The following is a 23,774-nucleotide window of genomic DNA, read 5'->3' as shown; positions in this document are numbered from 1 at the left end:
TCCCTCTCCCCCTGCCTGCCACTCCCCCGCACTTGTGTACTCTCTCTCTCTGTCAAATAAATAAATTAAAAAAAAAAAAAGAGTTGAAATTATTTCTCGGAAATGAGTAAGATCAAGGTTACATGATGCTAAACCAGTCATCCAAAAAATCCGTTTATTTTCCCTTCCTCCTTACTGTATCGACTAGTCGTTTGATGAAACTAAATGAATTGACTGGTTATTTTGAAATGTGCGAGCCCAGCTGTAGCCTGTAGGAAGAATAGAGCACCTAGTGTTCTTAGTGGTGTATCTTTCCAAGTTTCTCTCCACAACACGAACCACTTCCTTTTACTTGCAGTCATTTTGCTTTTCTCATTAGTCTCATGGTCCAGGGCTAGTGGTGAGTACTGAGGCAGCTCTAGGACCAAGACCATAAAACAATGCAACGGAATTGGCCCAAAGCATAAAAAGAAAGCACTATGGAGTTGTTCATACACTCAAGGAAAGGAAGAAGAAAAGTGGAGCTGTAGGTAAAGTATGAAGAGGATATCAAAGACATCTCTTCTTATATTAGGAAGGAGAAATGAAGCCACAGCCCAAATCAGAAGGGAAAAACTCCTTACATTCATCACACAAATCTCCAACGTGCATTTGGCATGGAGCTGAGTACTTGTCAATCACAGACATGCCTCCCTAGTATTTCCACAAAGCTGGATAAACGGTGTGCTCATGGACCTGCTGGTGGCAGTGAGGTGAGAGGCCAACCTTCACTAACCATGAGTAAGGCTACTCTTAAATGCCATTCAGAATAAATGAAAGGAGTTTTATCTTCTTCTTATAAACATGCCTTTTGGAGGACCATGGGACTTACTTAAAATATCGGCCAGTGAACAACAGGCCAGTACTGGCACTGCATCTCACGTTTTCCTCATTCTGATTCAGAGCTATGACAATATGGAGGTCATCCATCCTTTCCTTCCTTCGAGTTATTCCCTTCTGTCAAAAGGGTTAAGAGGCAGTTTTATTGCACTTTCCTTCTTGTGGCAGGAGAAACAGTTTTCAAAGTTGGCTTCTACTGCCCTATGTTTGGCTTCTAGATTCTACTTAATAGCCATTTTAAGATGTTCCGAGAAGAGATGTATAAGGACCTCTTGACTCCAGGACTACTGGAACCACAGGTCGATCATGATGGTGTTCTAGCACCATATGCTGCATCATGAAGACACAGCAAAATAATTGACGTATTACTGGGCAGGCTTTTTGGGAATAAAGAGGCATAAACCACAATTTTTAGAATAATTTTACTAGAGGGGCACCTGGGTGGCTCAGTCGGTTAAACATCTGACTCTTGATTTCAGCTCAGGTCATGATCTCAGGGTTGTGAGATCGAGCACTCCCCATGCTCAGTGGGGAGTCTGGTTGAGGGTCTCTCCCTCTCCCTTGGCACTTCCCCTTACTCTCTCTCTCAAATAAATAAATAAAGCTTTTTAAAAAATTTCATTCGAGTTTGCTGGGGGTCAGTATGCAGACTATGGCAACACAGAGAAGTTCCTGACCCAATCTGGGGAAGATGGCAGGGCTTGGATTCAGGTGTTACCTTACCCAGAGAATGAGGTGAAGTGAGCCATGCAATTAAGAGAGGAAAGTGAATTCTGGATGGAGAGAAGAGAATAAGCAAACGCAGAGAGCTGTGAAATATGGCATCTGTGGGTGGAAGAAGTTTGCTGCTGGAAGAGGCAGGTGAGTCCTGTGTACCACTGCTGAGGAGATGAGATTTTATCTGGTGGCTGATGGGAGGCACAGAAGGGTTCTAAGCATGTCAGTGACATTTTCAGCCTAATTTTTCAACTACATCAATTTGGTTGCACTGCAGAAGGCAGAGCTAAGGTGAGTACGCCAAAGAGACTAAGAAAGTGGTTATCAAATTTTTTGATATATAGTAAGAAATACATTTTCATGGTAAGATGGCTATGAGTGTTTGTATGTGTGTGTGTGTATGTCAACAATATCATAAAACAATATTTATCCTTAATACTATAGATGTGGCTCTACATCTATTCAATTCTATTCACATTTTTTTAAATGAAATGCTAAATGCAACTGACAATTTTAAAATACTATTTCAGGGACTCCTACAGCAATCTGGGGAGAGCTGATGAGTACCTGAACTGGAGAAGGATCAGCGGGGTGGAGAGGAGAGAACAGATTTGACAAATATTTAGAAAGTAAAATAAAATATAGTTATTTATCTGATGGAGAGGTGTATGATATCCAAGTTTCAGTCTAGGATAAAAGTGCTTCTAATTGAGACAGGAAGAACAGATTTGCAAAGAAATACGAATCCAGTTCTGAACATGTTGTATTTATTTATTTATCTTAAAGATTTATTCATTTGAGAGAGAGAGAGAACATGAGCAAGGGGAGGGACAGAGAGAGAAGAAGAGAATCTCAAGCAGATGACTCACTGAGCATGGAGCTCGATGCGGGTCTTGATCCCAGGACCCAGAGACCATGACCTGAGCCAAAATCAAGCAGCTTCACTGACTGAGCCACGCAGGCGCCCCAAACATGCTGTATGTAAGCGGTGGGGTATCATCAGGCCCTGGCTTCTGCCTGAGTCTGAAATCAGGGAGGAGGTCTGAGTAGAGACAGAGTGTTGGGAATCACCCTCCAAGGTGGGAAGTAAAACTACAGAGGAACGTGAAAGCATCTAGAGAGTGCACAGAATGCGAAAAGCAATCAGCCGGAACCCCAATACTCCTGTTTAAGGAGGGGAGGAAGACAGATCATGAAGGATGGTGAGAAAGAATATTTGGAGCAGCAAGAAAAGAAGAGCGTAGAATCATTTGGGAGAGAATCATTCCTAATAAATCTGCGTTGAATAAAGGCTTACCGAGTAATTGAATAAGGAGAGGGTTTCAGAGGAAGGTCTCTCGGATCAGGGCAGAGAAGGCGAAAAGGAGCTTCCCAGACACCGTGGTGAGGGTGGTGGGAGCGGAGGTGTGTAAGAAAGTCCATGTACCATGGCTTGGGTGGTGCCTGGGAGGTGAGGAGGGGGAGCAGCTTGGCCAAGAAGGGAAAAAAGAATGAGCTAAGGGATCAACAAGGGGTCTGTCACTGGGCTTTGCTGCTGGTTTGTTTTGTATTGCTTTTAAGACTGAGAGAGACATGAATAAGGAAAGAGGCAGAAGAAAAGGAGAGATCACAAATGTGAGAGAAAGAAAGCAAAAAGCAGGAACAAGGTCCTGGAGGTACTGAGAAGACAGGGCCAAGGGCACAGATGCAGAGGCTGACTTAGACCAGGAAAGGGAAAGGACACATCACCTTCTGAGACCAGAAGGGAGACGAGGATGGGTACGGGTGTCAATGAGAGGATGCAGACCCGAGGAAGTCCATTTCCTCACAGTGAGTTTCTTCATTAGGCAGCGGCAGCAAGTAAAGGCACTTGCTGCAAGGTGGTGAGCAGCTGCGGGGTCAGAACGCTTGACAAAGGGAAGGAAGTTTAAAATAAGCACCAAGGGAAGTGAAAGAGGGCACAGAGCAAGGCACAGAGGGTCCAGCTGAGGGGAGAGCCTTGACTTTACTCAAATTCATGAAGTCCTATGGGACTTTTCCAGCCAAGAGAGTGGAGCAGGCAGATCCGGAGTTGACAGTGCTGGGTCTTTCCTGCGAGGTGTAAGGAGGTCAGGAGGGCAAGGAATTTGAGAGAGAGCCTGGGTGGGCAAAAAGGAGAGGAAAGGAGACTGACATTCCCGAATTAGGGGATTGCCAGAAAACATATTCTATTTCCCAGTGTCCTTTGCAGCTAGTTGTGGCAGGTGTCTAAGCGACCCAAAGGAGATATAAATAGAAGCATTATGTGGGGTTTCTGGGAATTCTCTTCCAAAGGGAAGGGATGGGCTATTCTTCCTCTCTTCCTCTGTCCTACTGCAGGCAATTTAGATGTGATGGCTAGAGCTCTCTAGATGTCATCTTGGACCATGGAGACAAAGCCTATTTGTCTTTGTTAAAGCAAAATAAAGGGATGGTGGAGGAATTATCTGAAAGAATCGTAGGTCCCTAATGATGTTAGAGCAGCCGTACCAGCCCTGGACTGACCACTCTCGGTCTCTTTTACAGGAAAGAGAAATAAACTTCTATCTCGATTAAAGCATAATTTTTCAGGTCTCTTTCATTCCAGCTGAACCAAAGTCCAGCTATAATAGTGTGCACACACAGTCACCGGACCACTCAGAAGGCTGCCTTGGAAGAGAATGTTAACCCTCCACCACCTAATGCCCAGCAGGGAACACCTTTTACAGTAAGCAAAGAAGCTCTGGTATTTTTAAGAGATTACAGGCTGCTCTTGATTTGAAAGGAGAGGAAACAAAAGCTAAAACTTGGATTTCTTCATTAATTTTTTTAAAAATAAAAGAAAGCCACAGGGATGTTATTGCTTTTTTCCTGTGGTGGCAAGCAGTCATCTCTGCACTTTTTGTAAAGAAATGTACTAAAATTAATGACAACATTAACACCCAGCATGACACATTTCCACTGCCTTACACATTTTTTTCCTTCCCTGAAGGGTCAGAATTCCTATCGGTCGGCATAAAATGGTCTAAGCCCAAGCCTAGTAAATCACTTGTATTGCCTTGTTTTTAAAGTGACTAAGCAGCTGTAGTTTTCAAGGTCAGCCGAATCATCTGCCAGGGTCACATGTGTTTCGCATGTCAAGTAACGTATATGGGTTCCACTCCATCCAGGATTGTACGGAAAAAGACATTTGCAAACAAGTGATCCGAAGCCATGTTTCCAAACAGCTGCTATGGTTATGGGGATAAGAGTTACTATGTAAACTGTGTAAGTTGAGGACTATGTTTCCAATCACTCAAAAAAGAATATTCATTACAATCCATAATGTCCAAACTGAGAGAGCCAGTTTCTGATCATGAAGACACACAATAAATACTCAATCAGGATAAGAAGTAAAAGTATATGATTGCTGTTATTATCACAATGACCTTGTTCATGTGCGAGTGGGACGAATGTGTACTGGGTATAAAGACAACACCAAGCAAACACAAAAGCAAGATGGAACCTAGTTAAATAGCTAACGATGGAGCACCTCAGGTAACGAGACTTGGCTAATACTTCTCCCTCCACTTCATGCTGCAGGCAACACTGACTAGAAGCTACAGACATGACTCCCGGATGTTAATAACTTCCTTAACAAGCTGGAGTAATTGGTATTATGGAGCCAGACTCATGGCACAGGGACGGGATGACCTGAGGATTTAAGGAGTTTAGGAATAGAAAAACTTTTTTTTTTTTTTATTTTTAACTTCACATTTTAACTCAAGAGCATAGTTAGAGACGTCTGGCTTCAACAAAGAGAAGGAAAAGAGTCTTGATTTTTGTGAACAGCTCTTCCACTGGGTTGTGCTAACTTGAAAGGGATAATTGGCTTTGAAGAGTAGCTCTTACATTGAATTTTTATTGAGTTCTCATAATGTTCTTGGTATGTGCTCTTCAAAGCCCACAATCGGCCTCTTCATCTTGTTTATATTTACTAGTCCTAATGATCTCTCATGTGCGAGACGTGCTGAATGAAGATTGCCTTCTGACCAGTTAACCCCTCTCTGCAGGTTTCAAGGTTGGCTTCTCTATTCTGGAAGCAAAATAGCAGGCACCTCCCAGTCAGCGGAGTGGCGCAGACAGGCGTAGACAAATACCCACTCTAGCTAAGTATGGGCTCCAGTCAAGCTGGAAAAGGTCTCTCAGCTCTGAGTCACTTAGACAATCAAGTTCCTGAACATGTTTCTGTCCCTAATATTTTGTTGCTCTAGGCAACCATCAAGTCCACACGAAGACTTCTGCCAACTGGAGAGGATGACTAGCCAGGGGAGCCAGAATTTTCTTTTAACTCTTTGTTGAAAATCCAAAATAGCAAATGGTGGGTGTCACAGATATTCTCTACAGGATCTATATTAGGGAAAGTGGAATTCATACATCGACTTAGTGTACCTTTTATTCACTTCTTAGATACAATTATATAGGAAATATAATTATAGAAAGGCAATTAATCAGAAGCTGCATTTTTTTTAAAAAGAAAAAAGAAAACATGAAAGAGCTAGTTGGATTTTTAGATATCATCTAATCTAATATCCTCATTTTATAGATGGAAAACCAGCTTAAACTACTGACCCAAGGTTAAACAGGGAGCTAGTGACAGAGCTGGGATTATAGCTCTGGTCCCCAAACCCCAGGGTTATTGCCCTCTCTACAAGTTTCACAAGTTCAGGGCCACATGCAGAGTGAAGGAATGTTAATAAATCACAAGTGAGGGGCGCCTGGGTGGCTCAGTTGGTTAGGCATCCAACCCTTGATTTCGGCTCAGGTCATGATCTCGGGGTCATGAGATAGAGCCCTGCATTGGGCTCCACGCTCAGTGGGGAATCTGCTTGAGAGTCTCTCTCTCCCTCTCTCTTTCTTTTTCTCTCTCTGCTCCTCCCTGCTACCTGCACTCTCTCACTCTCTCTCTCTCAAATAAATAAATAAATCTTTTAAAAAAATAAATAAATGGCAAGTGATCATCTCTCTTCTGTAATAGCAAATGTTCCTACAACGGGCTACTTCGCTGGGATGCTGGAAGCAATCCTAAACCTTTGTGGCTAGGTAGTGATCATCCATTAACACACCCATTATGAAAGTCTGGCCAGGAGGGACATTTACGTATTCTAAAGTATGTGAAAAGCATTCAAGGTGTATCATTGCTTATCTGAATTTGATCTCTGCTTCCTCTGAATTCTTAAGACACCTATTCTCTTTGACACAATTCTGGAGAGTATCTAAGATTCCTGGTATCTTTTTCATATGAACAATTGTATCTTGCTAAGTCCTTGGAAGTAGGACTGCATCTTATTCATTTCCATTTCCCTGAAACTCAAAGTACAAAATTAAACATGTTTTTGTTGATTGCTTGATGATAAGTCAATATTAATTTTATTAATTCTAGTAGTTTAATAAGAACCTATTTACCCAGAAATTAATTGTCCAGGAACTTCTACAATTCCATACCAGTAAATAAAGAACCTCAGAACCACTAACAAATGCATTTAAAAGCTTTTTTTGTTAAAAAGCAGAATCAGGCCTATAAATACAGAGAACAAACTGATGGTTGCCAGAGGGAACAGGGTTGCAGGGGGATGGACAAAATAGGTTGAGAGGAGAGGGAGGCACAGGCTTCCAGTCATGGAATGAACAAGTCACAGGGATAAAAGGCACAGCACAGGGAATACAGTCAATGATACTGTAATAGTGTTGTATGGCAGCAGGTGGGAGCCACACTTGCGGTGCACACAGCACAACACATAGAGAAGTCGAATCACTATGTTGTACACCTGAAACTAATGTAACATTGTGTGTAAACAATATGCAAATTGAAAAAAATTAAAAAAAAAGTATTTGTTATATGCATTAAATATCCTAAAGCTCTACCTCAGGGATGGATTGGCCCCAGCCCCACTTTTATTTTGAGTTCATTTGTTCTTAATTTTAGACTCATTGCAATGGCTAGGACTCTGGTTTGCCAAGGTGAAAAAAGCAGCAGATCAGAAGAGGCCACTAAGGCCAGGTCCACTAACAACGTTAAGAGGTAATCATTGTGAACAGCAGATGAGAAGTTAAAATGCAGCAACGTTTGGGGCTCCTAAATGTTGGGGGGAAAGTCCATAGATCATTAGCTCTAAAGGGCATCTGTGAATGTCAAAGAAGTATAAAAGTAGATGTACATAATCAGAACCAGAGCCACAAAAATCATTTCCTTATATCCAGTGCACGCCTTTAAGAGGTTAAGAATGAGCATAATACCTTTCAAAGATTTTCATTCCAAATGTTTAAAATAAGATTATGAACTTTGGTTTCCTACAGTATTTGACAGATGGATCATTTTCTCCTAAATGAAACGTAGGTAATCTACGCACTGAGATGAACCGGCCCTAAAGTCCAAATTGGAATTCAAGTATCAAACTATTTTTATCCAACATATAATCCTACATATGCTCTAGATAATAGCAAGGATCGTAAGGGTTCATATCTTGTCAGAGCCATTTTACATCCACTCAAAATCATACAATCACCAGTTACTAAATCTCATGCACCTGTTCTTTTATCATTTACAACAATCTCTTGTTCTGTATTTCTGCAATCTAGCTCTTTTGCTAGTATAGGGCCTTTATTTGACCTTATTCTTGGATATAGCTATTGTGCTCTAACTGGTCTCCGAAACTTTTATATTTTCTTCTTTCACTCTTTGGAATTTTAAAAAGATTCCCAGGTGATTCTAACGAACAGACAAGTTTGTGAACCACTACCCTAAATGCTTAGCACAACATTCATTTGACTCCTAATTACACCCTAAAACGGAACTAACTCCTTCAGGGGCAGACATCATATGTCTCTGATTTCTGAGGTTAGCTGCTCTTCAAGTATGTTTCCCTCCATTTCCATTTTTCCCTTCTGTTTACTTAACAACTATTTAATAATTCTTAGGTGCCACTTCTTCTAGAAGACCGTCTTTATCTTGCTTTAGATCTCCATCAGAGATGTACTAACGTTTTCTCTGCTTTTCTTTTCAGAGGTGCCATTTGATGCTTAGGCTCAAAGAGACGGAGATGGTGGGGTTGGAGTGGCTCTCTCAGTTTTATGTTTTCTTTGTAGGGAAACACCTAAGGGGATCTGTCACACTTATGAATCTACCTTTCTTTGAAGGTCTGATTTGAAAGCGGATTGGGCTACACTTTGCACGAAGGCATTTTAAATGTGCAGGTGTGACTGGCCAAATTAACAACAATACTTTGAACATTTACAGAACCTTTCATCAAATGATATCAAAACAATTCAGTTATAAAGCCTTCGGAAGCTGGTGGACAAAATTTTCCATTGATATATAAATCGGGATTTACTGCATTAGCTATGTGGGTGATTTGTTTCAAGTCCCCAAACAATGGGATGTTTAGGCAGAGGGAAAAGGATTTTCTGTGGGCTACGTCTCCAAATTGTTACATTTAATTTCAAAAACCTTTACGAAAAAACAATCCTTTTCTTTTTAAATTTTTGCTGAATTTTCATTACCAGTTCACAGACACTTGTGTTGAGAACTTAATAATCCTTTTCTTTAAAAAAAAATATGGAATGTTTCACAAATTTGTGTGTCATCCTCGGGCAGGGGCCATGCTAATCTTCTCTGTATCATTCCAATTTTAGGATATGTGCTGCTGAAACAAGCACAGAGCCTAATAATTATTTTTTCCTCTTAATTTGACCAAGCATTAGCTTCTTTTTGGTAATCCAAAGAAGCTCACTGAACACACTAAAATGGACTTCACCTATGGTGAGGGAGAACGATACTTACCAGTGGTTCTTAAATGAACAAAAGTGTGGTACAAATCTGTTTGAAGTCTTGTGGTTATTATTATTTAAGTGTGTAGCTGTGTACCATGTCTCTCCAAAAACACTACAAATCTAATCTTTTTCTGTTTTCCTCCTTCTGGCTTCTTTCGCTATTTTTCCTCACACATAATCCTGGGAGCTGTAGACTGGGAAGAGTGGTGCTTTCCCATTTCCTCATATTTTAAAATCCGTTGTAAAGTAAATATGAGCAAAATGTGCCTGAGGAATGTTTATCAGACTATGGTTTTTATTTGGCTTTGTCCTAGCATATTAGTATTTTTTTTAATTTTTTGCCCCATTTCAATGGTTTCTTTGATGTCTTGTTTTGACCAGCTGCTGAGCTTTTTGTGGCTGTCCATTTACATCACTTTAAAAAATGGTACATAAATGAAATTTGAACAAAATGAACAGTACTTTCACATTGTTTCAAAATCAAACATGTTCCTAAGGAATCTGATTTATGGCAGATGGAGAACAAAACCTTCCAGAGGGAGGGCTGTTAAATGAGTCTTAATTGCTTGCACATGAAAATATAGTGACTAAGATTGTGTGCACAATTAGGAATTTAAACATGTAGAAAAGAACTGGCCGTGGAAACATTTTTGCAGGCATAGCTAGTTTGTATGAACACAGACAATAGAAGACAAGTTAGTAAGGGAAAATAATTTTAAGAGAAATTTAGTTGTTTACTTCCTTCTTCTTTATGTCAAGCTTCCAATTGTAAAAATGATTCATTTACCTCTGAAACTCACTGTACACTCAAGGACAAAAGAAAGGTTTATTCAAGAATTAGAATTTCTTTTTTAGTCCCCACTATGTGCCAGATGCTAAGCTTGGTGCTTATTCATTTCATTTAATCCTAACAATAACTCTCTGAGATAGGTTTACTATTAATCTACATTTTATAGATGACAAATTGAGGCTCAGAGAATAAGTTGCTTAAAGTGAAATAGCTAACAAGTGGCATAGCCAGGATTCTCTGTATTGATTGAATAAATTCAAAGCCGTCCCCCTCCATGGTGCCTAGTTGTTCCCCTGTAAAAAGATACATACCCTTCAAAAAGAAGTAACCCTAAGGGTCTTCTACTTTCAGTTTCCAGTCAAAATGCCTTCCTTGTGTGGGGTGACATGGCATGGTGAGGTTGCATGGACGGGCCAGAGTTAGTCAGGTCTGGGGTCAGGGGTTGAACAGAGATGGTAGGTTTAGACACAGAGGCCAAAGCAGGGTGGCTTCAGAAGTCCTGTCAGAGGGGCGCCTGGGTGGCTCAGTGGGTTAAGTGTCTGCCTTCAGCTCAGGTTATGATCCCAGAGTCCTGGGATCGAGTCTTGCATCAGGCTCCCTGCTCGGCGGGGAGTCTGCTTCTCCCTCTGCCGCTCCCCCTGCTTGTGTTCTCTCTCTGTCAAATAAATAAAATCTTAAAAAAAAAAAAAAAGAAAAGAAAAGAAAGAAAGAAAGAAAAAAGCCTTGTCAAGAGTGTGGGGGTCAGATGGAAGCATCTAGTCAAGAGATTCAGTGCCTCAGTAGCTCTGTAGGCAGTAACTGTGAGGGCAGTGAGATGCTGGCTGACTGGTTCAGTCACAGTGTGTGGCACTCAGTCTAGCTCCCCACAGCCTGGGGCTGTGCCCTCCTCTGCACGATAATGCCGACATTCCAAATGAGTAGTTTGTGCAATGTTTTACAATGAGCTTCCCTTCATCCTCAGAGATCTAAGTCCATCTAATGCCCCTGATGGACCGAAATGCCTTTCCCAGCAGACGTCAGGTTCTCCTTCAGATTCTTTCTTCCTGGAAAACCTTCATTTTCCTGGGATGCGGAATAGTCTATTTCTAAGACGACTCTGATGAATGTCACTGGATATCCATAACTGAGGTTCAAACGGTGAACCTTCAAACAAACTCAGAAACCCAACTCATCCAAATGCTGGGGCTCTACTTACATGTTTTTCTTAGAAAGTGGAGAGGTTTAATAACAATCCCTCTCTATTATTCTGTATCCCTTAAAGTAAACCTAATTAGGTGCTGACTTATTAGACCACAGCCCACTTAGATTACTATTAAACAAAGATTATAGGAATGCAAATTATTCTTCACTTTGATTCCTGGTAAGCAAACCAGGAGCCACAGATCATGGGACCCTACACAGAACTACGCATAAAGGAGATATCAATAAACGTGTGTGGATCAAATGATCAGGCAGTCAAATCACTTCTGTGCCTTCAGAGGAACTAGATTCCCAGGAATACATTAATGAACAGGTGCCATCCACATTTCTAAGAACCTTAATATCGTAAAAAGTAGCTTGCTGAGAAATATATTAGCAAAGTAAAGTGTGTTGTGGCCAACCTTCTTATCTCACTATAATCAATAATAATTTTTGTTCCACCAACATTTATTTCCCTTTTCTAACGGTACCCTACTTCGTTTCAGGAAATTATTTGGTGTCTCCCCTGGATAATTTTAATAACAGCATAGCCCACAATGGTCAAGTGCTTCCTATGTGCCATGCATCGTGCTTAGTTTTTTTATAAATATCTCAATTTTCATGAGCTCCTTATGAGATAATTACTATTACAATGCCCACTTCAAAAACGAGGGACTTGAGGCCCTGGAAGTTTAGATGAAGTGTTTGAGGAGAAACATCTGTAAGCGGCACAGCTGAGATACGAATCCACATAATCTGGCCTCATAATTGAGGCTCTTAGTACTACATTACATTACATAGTCTGGCAGAACAGCCAGATGCCCGGTTCTCCTGTAGCCAAGACCCAAGACCCAAACTAGACCAATTAGACCCCTCCCTGGAATTTTACATGGCACAGATGAACAAAGAAATTTAGAACAGTTGCAGGAGGCTCACTTAGGTTGCTTCTGCCTTGAGAATTGCCCTTTATTTACGCCTCCCTAGCACTCTGAGGATGAACTGATTCCTTCAACCCTGATCCTCCAGCCTCCCCACTAATACTCCAGGAACTAGACATTATTCCAATACTCTGTTTTACTTAAGTAGATGAGATTTCATTTTACTAGATTCTATTTTACGTAAGTTAGCAGAGCTGGTTTTTACCCTGCACCAGAGGATCACTGCTGACACACCATTATCTAAGGGGAGGCAGTAAGACAATTGTATGAATCCTCAAAGAACAGGACGCTGAAGCACGGTAACTGCCCCGTGATGATGGGATAGACTCGGTGTGCCAAAATGCCAGGCTGATTGCCTCTGCTGCCCTTTCTGTTGAAATGATGAGGGCTTGGGTCCCTCTCTAACCCAGTGGGCTGGGACACGCTGGCCTTCTCCTCTACCTCCAGGACTTTGAGCGGTTTCCAGTGAATGGAACAGGCTTGGGAAGATCTTTAGAAACAGAGACTGCACAAGGTATGACTGAAGAGGCAAAAAGACTCCTAGAGATCACTGCTTTCCCCTCACAAACTGACAAGATTTCAGATGAAGGTGACTCTTTCAAAGTGTTCCCCAGGGAAAACGTATCTATCTGCTTATTCCACATATTGCCATCACTCTAGGATTCTAGGACACTGTCTTGGGAATGCCTCCCTTCGGAGGCCATGCTATACTTCTTTCAAATGCCTCAAAATTGTCTTATCCCTTGGAATGGATTCATTTCTAGAACTAGCCTGATCCAGGCTATTCTGAAATCATCCTGTTTGTTGACTAGGGTTGGTAATCATATTGGAAATAATATTTCTGGCCAAAAGTGAAGCATGACAGTAAACCAATCAGGTGGCTTTTTCCTAACTGCAGCCTATGAAATATCTCTAAAACCATTTCTAAAATGTTCTCAGCAGGGGCAGCTGGGCTAAAAAAAAGGTATAGTTTACAAAGATAACTACTTTGAGGATCACATGAATTGCACAATAGTGTCTATGGATAGTCTCGTAATGCTTTTCAATATATAAGGAGCTTTTCGTACCTTTTCAGTAAGAGCTAACATTCCTTATTACCAGATACTGTGCCAAATTTTCTACACACACTACCTTGTGTAATCCTCAAGATCAGGAGAGTATTACTATAGCTATTAACCACATTTTAACAGAGAAGACCCAGGGCATAGAGTAAGTTGTCTAAGATTACAAAGTGGGTGAGCAGGAGAACCAGCCGTGAAACCCCAATCCCCTGCTCTTCCTCCTCTAGGTTCTGAATTGCACGTCAAAGGAGCAAACGAAACTTAAAACAGTTTGGGATTTTTTTTCAAAACCAAAACCTGCAGTACAAGAAAACCTAGGTCTATTTCTAGGTGAACAATTCTAGTTAAAGAACACAGTCGCACAGTCACTGACTTGAGGCAGCTCAGAAGCCCCCTATCTGCTCCTCACCTTCCAACTCTCGGTTCCAGGACCTGTCCTTTTCTGTTCCCCTCCCTAGTGGTGGGGAAAACATTTCCTCTTTTACTACTCTGTCTTCTACTTTCTCGTGCTGCTAAGTTTTCCCTAAGTTTGTGAACTGGGTCCCCAGACCCTTTCTATCTCTGAGCTAAATAACAGTGTAGACAGCTTCCTGGTTCTCTAGGGAAAGGACTTCTCATCCTTACTCATTTCTTCCTCCCTTATTTAGCTACTTATTCATTTACAAGCCCTCTGTTTTCTTTTAACTTAATGTTCTTTGTCAATCAACAGGGCACATTCTATCCTTTTCAGTTCTGAGAACCTCTAGGAGGATGGTTCTGAGGCTCACTGGGTCCTCAGAGCCTAAACACAGTCTTTCACATCTCAGACACAGAGAGAGCAAAGCCAGAGGGCACACAGAAGTGAGGTTCTCCATGTGGACAATTCAGTGTGCAGTAGGCAAATATCAGAAACATATCAGAAAGAAGTCATAAGCATCCATTTGTGTTACCAGGTGTGTAAAACACAGTGAACTATAAGTACTTCCACAGTGCCCACAATGCCCACAGTGCCGGGAGAGAAACGCAAAAGAGAGAAAGGATAACACACTGAAAAGCACTGGATATTTAAACATCAGACATGTCTAGAGGGAGTGCATGTGGGGGGACAGGGAGCTACAGAATTTCATGGCTAGAAATAGAACCCAAGAAAATGATAATGGGTATGAAGAGCCTATGGCGAATCTACAACAAAGAGATGATGAATCTCATCCCTCCATAGAAACTCCTAATTCAGGGATTAAGAGTGAGTGGCCCTAGAAGCAAGGTGAGGGCCGAGTCTTAAGCGCTGCCTCGCCCCCAAACTTCTATTTAATTTTTTAAAAGATTTATGTATTTATCTTAGAGAGACAGAGCATGAGTGGGAGAGGCAGAGGAAGGGGGAGAGAAAACCCCAAGCAGACTCCGTGCCGAGCACGTGGAGCCCGATGTGGGGCTCGATCCCAGGTCCCCGAAATCATGACCTGAGCTGAAACCAACAGTCGGATACTTAACTCACTGGGCCACCCAGGCGCCTCTGCCTCCAAACTTCTGACATACTCCATCTGAGGCACTTCTCACACAGACCATGCGGGCTTTTCCCAACGAAAGTTCCCGCCCTGGGCACTCTCACCAAAACAAGTAGTTCAGAGGAGTCATAAAGAGGACTGTGGGAATTAAAGAATGCTCAAGGAATTCTATGTCCCAGGCAGGAATCCCTTCTTTAGCTTATGTAACTGAGTTCTTAGGGTTTCCCAAAGGTTTCTCTGTATCCATAGACCTTAGCCGTCCTCTTGTCCTACTCTCCATTCATATCCATTCAGTAAAAGGACCATATAAATTCATTTTCTGCTCTCCTTTAAAAAAAAAAAGAAAGAAAGAAGGAAAAGAAGTACAAGAAAAGACATTCCCAGGGAATAACCTTCCTAGGGGAGAGGCAGATGACAAGAGATCGTGTGTTTTTTTGTGCACATGTCAATAAATCTAAAGAAGAGACACCTTAAAGATATGCCTTTGAGTAAGCTACAACCTCTACTCTGTCATTTGCAGCTGTACATTGGATTCTCATAAAATTTAAAGGAGATTATGCACGTCAGGTCTTTAGTACATATTAAATGTCAGAAAATGTTACCTTTTATTAATATTAGTAGTCCTGACATATCCAATGGATTTTTAAAAAATATTTTCTTAAAAAAATAAACAAAAAACATTTTGTTAGATGGTAAAAGAAGGCTGCCAGAAGTGAACTCCCCATTGATTCATGGAGTCAAACAATTCAGTGTTTAACCAGTAAAATTTGGGAAATTAGACCCAAAGGAATTTTCATTACTTTGCCCCACCACACTAATGTGTTTCTGAGTAGGCCTAGAATATTCTCTAAGGCATACATGGGTGGGAAGCACTTTGTGGGTAAAGGGAGCGACTTAAGAATGCAGCTTTTGGTCTTTCTTTCTTTCTTTCTTTCTTTCTTTCTTTCTTTCTTTCATTTTTTTCTTTTTTTTAAAGGAAACTTGGTACTGTGTCTAAGAAGACAAAAAGGATACAGTTACCAAACATAACATTTCCCAAGCCCGCTCCCACCCCCATACACAAACATGGACATGATCCTTCATTTTCTTCTAGGAGAAGAGCAAGCTGGGCTAATTAAAATCTTGTATACATTTTTTGAGATAACAGCGATGACAGCCTGGTGATGACGACCATGATGACGTGGTTTGCACTGATAATAATATCACCTTGTCTTTCCTTCCTAATCACACAGCACTTCACACATAGTATCTTGTTTATCCTAGACTGCATTGTTTGTTATATGGGGGTGTGGGTGTCACTAATACACTTTCCAGAAAAACAGTGATTTTCCAGCAAATTATGAGCAATCCCATGACAACGCTGTACACTGGCACTCTCACCCACATCATTCAGTATTGCATTATGCCCCCAAATTTGGCTGACCAAATGGTTACCACTCGTTATTAATAAAGATCGTGAACCTTATCCCGAAGATTCTGGTCTTCACTATCTGGGAATCCGTGCTTTTATATTTGTTTTCCACCATCCCCTGGTGATCTCTTTGGTCAGGTGGGTTTGGGAAATGCTGTCCTTTTCAAACTTGGGGCTGTGAGGAAGGGATACTGGCTGCAGGGGACTTGGGTGACATTCAGATCCTCTCTTTGATGGTAGCTTTGCTGATCACTGGGATGATATGGAACAGTACACCCATAGGTGTCACAGGCTCAGTTTCAACAGACTCGGGACTGTCCTATCCAAAGGATATTATTATTTGAAAATACAGTTAATTCTTCACTTTGGCTCCCTAATACTGAAATATCATCAGGCAGCATCTCATTAGCACCTTTTCCAGGTGGGGAGAGGCAAATTTAGTGTTTGTCACTAAATTCTATGTAAAATGGTAAAGCTATCTGCCTTTGCTACTTACTAGTCAAAAGCTAAGAAATGTCTTAAATTAAATCCATTATACATAATTAAAATGCGTTAAATGTGTGCCTAATGCCCACTTAGCACTTTATCATGTATTCTTTAAAATAGAAGCACTTTTACATGATTAAAATTTTCTCATAAATCATTTAAAAACCTTTTTATTATAGAATTTTTTATACCTAAATAGAATTCATATATTATTTAGCATTTGGGGCTGTTTTCAATATTTTATGCATATATGCATGTGCTGTGATGAACATCTGTGTATATGACTAAAGCTTTCACGTCTTTTCCCATCATTCCTCAAGCTAATCAACTGCCAAGTCGTCTCAACTTGGTCTCTGGAAAGAGCTGTGAATCCACCCCCTCATCTTCACTGGCCACACCACCATCCGAGTTCAGAGCAGCTTTATCTTTAGCATGTACTTGACAGATAACAGCCTCCTAATGAGTATGGGACTGCCTCTGCTCTTTCTCAGTCTGTTTCTGTTTCTTTTTTTTTTCTTTCTTTTGGTGGTGGGGGGGAGAAGGGCAGAGGGAGAGAAAGAGAATTTTAAGATGGCTCCATGCTCACCATGGAGCGGACACTGGGCTTGATCTCACAACCCTGAGATCGAGACCTGAGCCAAAATCAAAAGTCAGATGTTCAACAGACTGGGCCACCCAGGCACCCCTTTTCAGTCTGTTCTCCATACTGCTTCCAATGTTGTCATTCTAAAATACATACTTGCTTCTCTGCATAGAAATGATTGATGATTTTCCCTTGCCCTTAAATTAAGTCCACCATGATCAATGCTGGCTTTCAATACTCTTCATACCACTGCCTTAATCTGCTCCTGCAGCCTCTTATTTGGTTGGTCCATACACTTCCAACTCTCTTTGTCCTTTACTGTCCCCACTCCCCTGATCTGACGGGCATTCTATGCTTCCACATATTACTCCTGCTGGTCCCCTGGGGTCAAGCGATCATCCCCTAACTATAGGCAGAACGCTGTGTTCTTCTAAGCTCAGCAGGGAGCTTTCCATAGGTAGCACATGTATTTGAAGTTGCTTCAATCATGGCCCTTCACTTGCACATAATTATTCATGATTCCTTCTCCCCTCAACTGTGAATAGTCGCATTTTACTCATCTCTTGATCTCCAACACCTACCTTATTGCAGCCCATATAAGGGGCACAGAAAATATTTGTTCACCAAATTAATAATAATAATAATAATAATAAAATTATAGGATTTACAGTACCTACCATTTGTGAAATACATTCTGGGTTCCAATCACTGACTTAGGATTTACTGATTAAGAAAAATCAATGCTTACAGAATTTAAGTAAATTGACCACAATTACACAGCTAATAAAACTAAAGCTAGGATTTTGACCTATATGGTTTGACTCAACATTTTTACTGTGCTGATTAAACGAATACGCAATCTCAGTTAATTATGTCATTTAAAGTTATAACAAAATACCCAGAGCAGATATTCAGGCAGTAGAGATTCAATTAATTATTTTTCCCCATGATTATGCATTTGTTTTCACTGCTTAAAAAACCAAGTATGACGTCAATCAATTCCTGGTCGAAATGTCACTGTGTCAGACCTGTTTTTTTTTAACATATTAGTATATATATATATTTTTTTCTACTAATCTAAATAAAACTAAAAAAAGGCAAAATGCATTACCTTATAAGAAAGAAAACAGACTTTTATACCTCTAAAAGATTGTAAGTGTAACAGTCATATAGTCATACTCCATGCACTTAAGCAAATCTTTTAGTTTGATGCTTTTTCCAGAAAAGTCTTCAAATTTTTGCAAAAGTAATCTCCTTTGGCTTTTAAAAAAAATTATTTATTTATTTTTTAAAGACTTTATTTATTTATTTGAGAGAGAGTGTGTACAAACAGGGGAGGAGCAGAGGGGAGGGACAAGCAGACTCCACACTGAGGACAGAGCCCGATGTGGGGCTCGATTTCACAACCCCAAGATAATGGCCTGAGCTGAAATCAAGAGTCAAACACTTACTGACTGAGCCACCCAGGTGCCCCTGACTTAAAAAATTTAAACACTCAATAGTCATTAGATGTATTAAGTATAAAAGTAAAATAAGCAAAACACTTCCCAAAAAGTCAATATACAAGCACTCACATACACAATCTTCATCAATTTTTCATTCAAGTTATTAAACCACATGTATTCAGCACTTTTCAATCACATTCCTAAAAAAGCTAACTGAGCTCTCATTTTCTACAATTATTAGCATCTTATTACAATCTGCTTTTACTAAATGAAAGGGGGAAAAAGGAACTCCATGATGAAGCAGTGGCTGCTACTGGTGGATGAGGACTTCCGTGGACCAGCTGAGTCCTCTTCCTCCTCCACGCACTGTCCTATCACACATTTCAGCTCAGTGTCTCCTCGGGCCTCGCCCCCTACACCCCTTTTGCCTTCTTTATGCAGATCTTGCCTTCAGTTATTATCTATTGTATTACATATTTTTCTTTTTATATTGTTTACACTACTTGTTTTCTCTCTCTCTCTCTCTCTCTCTCTCTCTCTCTCTCTCACACACACACACACACACACACACACACACACACAGACTTAAAAGGACCCAAGTACCTAGTGTCATTATTACCGTAAAATATTTTCTTGGCTTCATTTCTTGAATAAGCTCAAAATGTTAAATTATTAGTGCAGATAATAACACAATAATTGTTCCAGGTAAATATCTTTGTTTCTTTCCCCCCCTTGTTGGATTTTAGGCAAGTTTGTGCTTTAGAAGAACAATAAACATACAAAGTCAAGTTTCTTCTCATTGTGTTTTAACTGATTAATCTATTTGGATAATTTATTGTTTAAATCCTCTACTTACCAACTGACTAAATTCTACTTAGAACACAGTCATTTTTTAAGGAGTTGTGAATATTCAGGATAAAAAAACACAGAGTAGAGACTTACACCAAATTTTTTGAACTAAAACCAATTTTGTTTTATGCTTGTCACTGCATCACCTGTGTCCCTCTACAAGTAAAGTCTAAGCACTTTTTTTTTTTTAGATTATTTATTTATTTGACAGAGAGAGAGAGACAGCAAGAGAGGGGACACAAGCAGGGGGAGTGGAGAGGGAGAAGCAGGCTTCCCACTGAGCAGGGAGCCCTATGTGGGGCTTGATCCCAGGACCCTGGGATCAGGACCTGAGCCGAAGGCAGACGCTTAACGACTGAGCCACCCAGGCGCCCCAAAGTCTAAGCACTTATACTTACTTTATTGCTTGGAGAGAAAAGCTTGTATTTTCTAAAATCTCGAGCCAAAATTCTTTTGCCTTAGACCACCAAGCTCTACTTATCTGAGGGCCTATAAGTTATATTCAGTGAATATAATCAAGACAGCTCTAAATATAAAGACCTGTCCAGTGAGAAGGTGGGACATGATATTTTCTAATTTTCAAGTTTATATACAAGAAATACAATGCTCTATCTATTGCTCAGAATAATATCATCATCACAATAATATCCTTTAATTCCTCTTTTACTTTCCTCAAATATATACTTCTATGGTGGGTCTGAAGGCTACCCTACTAAGATGGATGATTTTACAGGGGTCTAAGAAGGCCCTTGGCCTCAGAAATACTTATTCCTGGATCTATGTCTAAGTAGCATTTCCTCTAACGAGGTCTCAGTTTTCTCATCTTTATTTTAGAGAGAGAGAGCCTGAGAAGGAGGGGCAGAGGGAAAGGGAGAGAGAACCTAAGCAGACTCCGTGCTGAGCACAGAGCCCCACTGCAGGCCTTGGTCTCACGATCCTGAGATCATGACCTAAGCCAAAATCAAGAGCCGGACGTGTAACTGATTGAGCCACCCAGGCGCCCCTCAGTTTTCTCATCTTTACAATAGAGAAGCTTAAATAAATTTTCCCTGAGTTACATTCTTGTGTGAAAATCCTTATTGAAAATAATTAAATAAAGCAATCGAAAATATGGAAATTAGAAACATAGTAAAAAGTGGTATTGTGAAGACATGGCAAGGTTTTATGAGATGACTTTTCCTGAGTTAACGTCGTTTGACGACGAAATGCTCAAAAGGACTACTTTTGTCCAAAGACACATGGCTGTATTCCCAAACCAATACAGAACGGCACGATAGTGATGGCTTGGGCATCCCTGACGCTTTGCTGCCCCCTCATGTTTCAACACACTCTTAAGTTCTATTCTTTACTGCCTGGGCAGGTGAGCCTTATTCTAAGTAATACGAGGATTCCTAAAAATGTCCTTTTGTTACTATTTAAAAACAATAATAAATGAAATGTTCCAGAGAAGCTGACACATCATCACCATCTTCCTCCTCTACCTTCTGAGTTTTCAAATTAGCTTTAAGAACAACAACACAAATGCCAGGCATGGATTAGGGTTGTAGGAAGAAGCACTTGGTGAGTTACCCATAACATGATGACTTCTGGTATTTGTCTAACCGATCTCCCTGAGTTTCTTCCACAGCACTGAGAGCTAGCTACTCACGTCTCCATTCGTCAAAGGAGGGACACAGGCTTTGCACTCCAGCTCCAAATACCAACACCGCGTTTTTGTTACATCATAGTAACGAATGAAATAGCTATTTAGTAATAAGACTCTTTTGTATATGTACATGTGGAAACTTTTTAAAAAATCGTGAGATCATTTTAGAACTATGTATTTACCTATTAGGTATGGGAACAAAAACTGCCAAGTGATTTATATGTGTTAAACTGTAATGATACAAAATCAAACCTCTTTGGCTTTAAAACATGCCAATTGGAATAACCTCAAAGGGGAAAAGGGGATTCTAAGTTCTATGGGAGAAAGCTTTAGAAAACATTGCATGACATATGAAGACTGGCAAAGTTCTTACCTCTTAAAAAAAAAAAACAGTTGATTTACGGAGAAGTTATAGAGAGTTCATTATTTCCCTTCAAAGAGCTACTACTCCAATGTAAGTTGTTCGATTTTGAAAATGATTCTGAACCACACTTTATTGCCCATGGCACAAAGGCAAAATGTCTGTGGCAGTGAAGAGAGGAAGGGACACAGCACTGGGAACAATGGAAGGACCATTTTTGATGGCACCAAGGAAGTATGTCCCTTTTGACCATTTGGGGGGGGTCCACATTTCATGTCCCTGCAAGCTTTCTCTCATTCTTCTTTCATCTCTGCCCTATTCTTTCCATCACCCCTCATTCTACATCCAGAGAATAAAAACAAGGGCAAGGCAAAGGAGAAAATGATGCATTGAGGCCTACTCTGTGAAGCACTATGCTAAGAGCATCCACATGTGAACTCATTTAATTTGGCAATAACTGTATGACATATGATAACCAATGTATAAATGGGGAAACCGAGACAGAGAAAGGTATGTGGCCTGCCCAGGACCATGCAGCTAGCATGGTAGAGTATGATTTGAATTCTAGACAGGCAGAGCACCCACACTGCACAATTCCAGGGACTCCTGTCAGTGATGTTCTATGGGGCTGCCCCCCAAGGACCCTTGGAGGTGTTGCCACAGCAGCGTTTTGGACCCTTCATGGACTTCGCCATATGCTACCCTTTTCCTCTAGATCCTCAACAAAATATCAAAAAAGGTCAAGTTCATCGTAAAGGATGCCCCACTGACTTTTTTAACACTCTTCCCTGCCCTTCCCAGGACCGCCACAGAGATGTAGCTGGGTTCCAACAATAGGGGGAGTGAACTTGGAGGTAGGACCTGAACAGTCAGCTGCTGAGGGAGGGAAGTCACTTTTCTGTGGGTCTTAACTCTTACTTCTGTCGAAGTTTATGTTTTAAAGGGACCGGTTTTCCAGAATGGGTTCAGAGAGGGGAATCTTTCCCTGCTATTGCCTTCATTCCCTTACCCTCCATTTCACTTCTCTGCCTTGGTTTGCTACGCTGGGGCGAGGAAAAAGACTTCCATTTTCTAGTTAATTTCCTGGTGTGCTTTGTGATGAACACGGCTGCACTAAAGCAGTTAATGACAGTTAATTAGTTTCCCTTCCTAGATAAGATATTTCTGTAGCCCCATTGTCCCTAGGCCCCAGGTCAGAAGCTTGTGGGTACAAATGAGGCCATGTTAACCTTAATTCCCAGATTTCAGTTCCCTCTGGTACTGCTCCTGGGCCTCAGTACTATGTGAACATTTCTGGGAGCTTCTAGAGGGTCTCTCACACGTGTTTAAGACAAAGTCTGTGCCCTTTGAGTGCAATTACTCTCCCTTTAATCACTTCCAGGCATCTGCCAGGGTGGCTGGACAGCTGCCCGGACCGCTGACCACCCACTTCTTGATGGACACAGCAATCTCCACTGGTACCTGCAGCTGCTCTTCGGGGATGATGCTCCTGGGGGGCTGGCTCCTATGTGACCTCAAGCTACAAAAGCTTTCAGGAACCAAAATAGCACTGCATTCTGCTCAAACCACAATGTCAGAGTCCTGCCTATGGCAAAAATAGCAGGGGTGGGAGAATGGCCCCTCCTCATAGGGGTCAGATCTAGGGCCCAGAGCAGGGCTGGGGACGAGCTACCATGCGGTCTCTCAAACCAGAATCCCCAGCTGCATGCCCACCAAGATTGGTCTGCTTGTCCCTCAACGTAAAGGGCAAGTGCACAGAGACAAAGGCATTCACTTCTATACCCCTATCTCCGTGTAGGCTAAGCTCATTGACATTGAATTTGGCTTTCTGGAAAGAAATTTGTTATTCAAAGAACTTATTTTGATATATAGGAATTTCAGTTATTGTCCACCTCTCGACCAAGGGCAAAGAAGAAAACTGGTGGACCAGGCATACACTATGAAATGACAGTTGAAAATTATCACCAATAAGATCTTGAAAGATAAGCATGGGAAAGAGAATCAACAGTTTAATATTCATTGAAGTACAAATCCCATTCAAGAGACTTGCAGAAAAGAACTACATTACCAACTGTTCCAGAATCAACTCTGAGGTAGTGACCACAAAGGAGACCAGAGGAAAAGTGCTGACCTGAACAGTGAAGTTAACTTTCAAGCAAAGTGTTCTCACTAATAACTTAAT

The 23,774-nt window shown here is 41.0% G+C and overlaps 1 protein-coding gene and 1 non-coding gene across 17 annotated transcripts in view; both read right to left on the bottom strand.

Moving 5' to 3' along the window:
- Positions 1-23,774, bottom strand: part of PDE4D (phosphodiesterase 4D) — a 1,386,129-nt gene that overhangs the window by 168,777 nt on the left and 1,193,578 nt on the right. The window lies entirely within an intron of this gene.
- Positions 9,140-9,246, bottom strand: LOC123790609 (U6 spliceosomal RNA). The gene has a single exon (XR_006779137.2). It is a non-coding gene; the product is annotated as a U6 spliceosomal RNA (small nuclear RNA).

This window comes from Ursus americanus, chromosome 5 (genome assembly GCF_024610735.1).
Source record: "Ursus americanus isolate L20-20 chromosome 5, mUrsAme1.1.p, whole genome shotgun sequence".
Taxonomy (NCBI): Eukaryota; Metazoa; Chordata; class Mammalia; order Carnivora; family Ursidae; genus Ursus; species Ursus americanus.
Note: the sequence above shows the minus strand (reverse complement) of the source record. Positions and strands in the feature narration are given on the sequence as shown.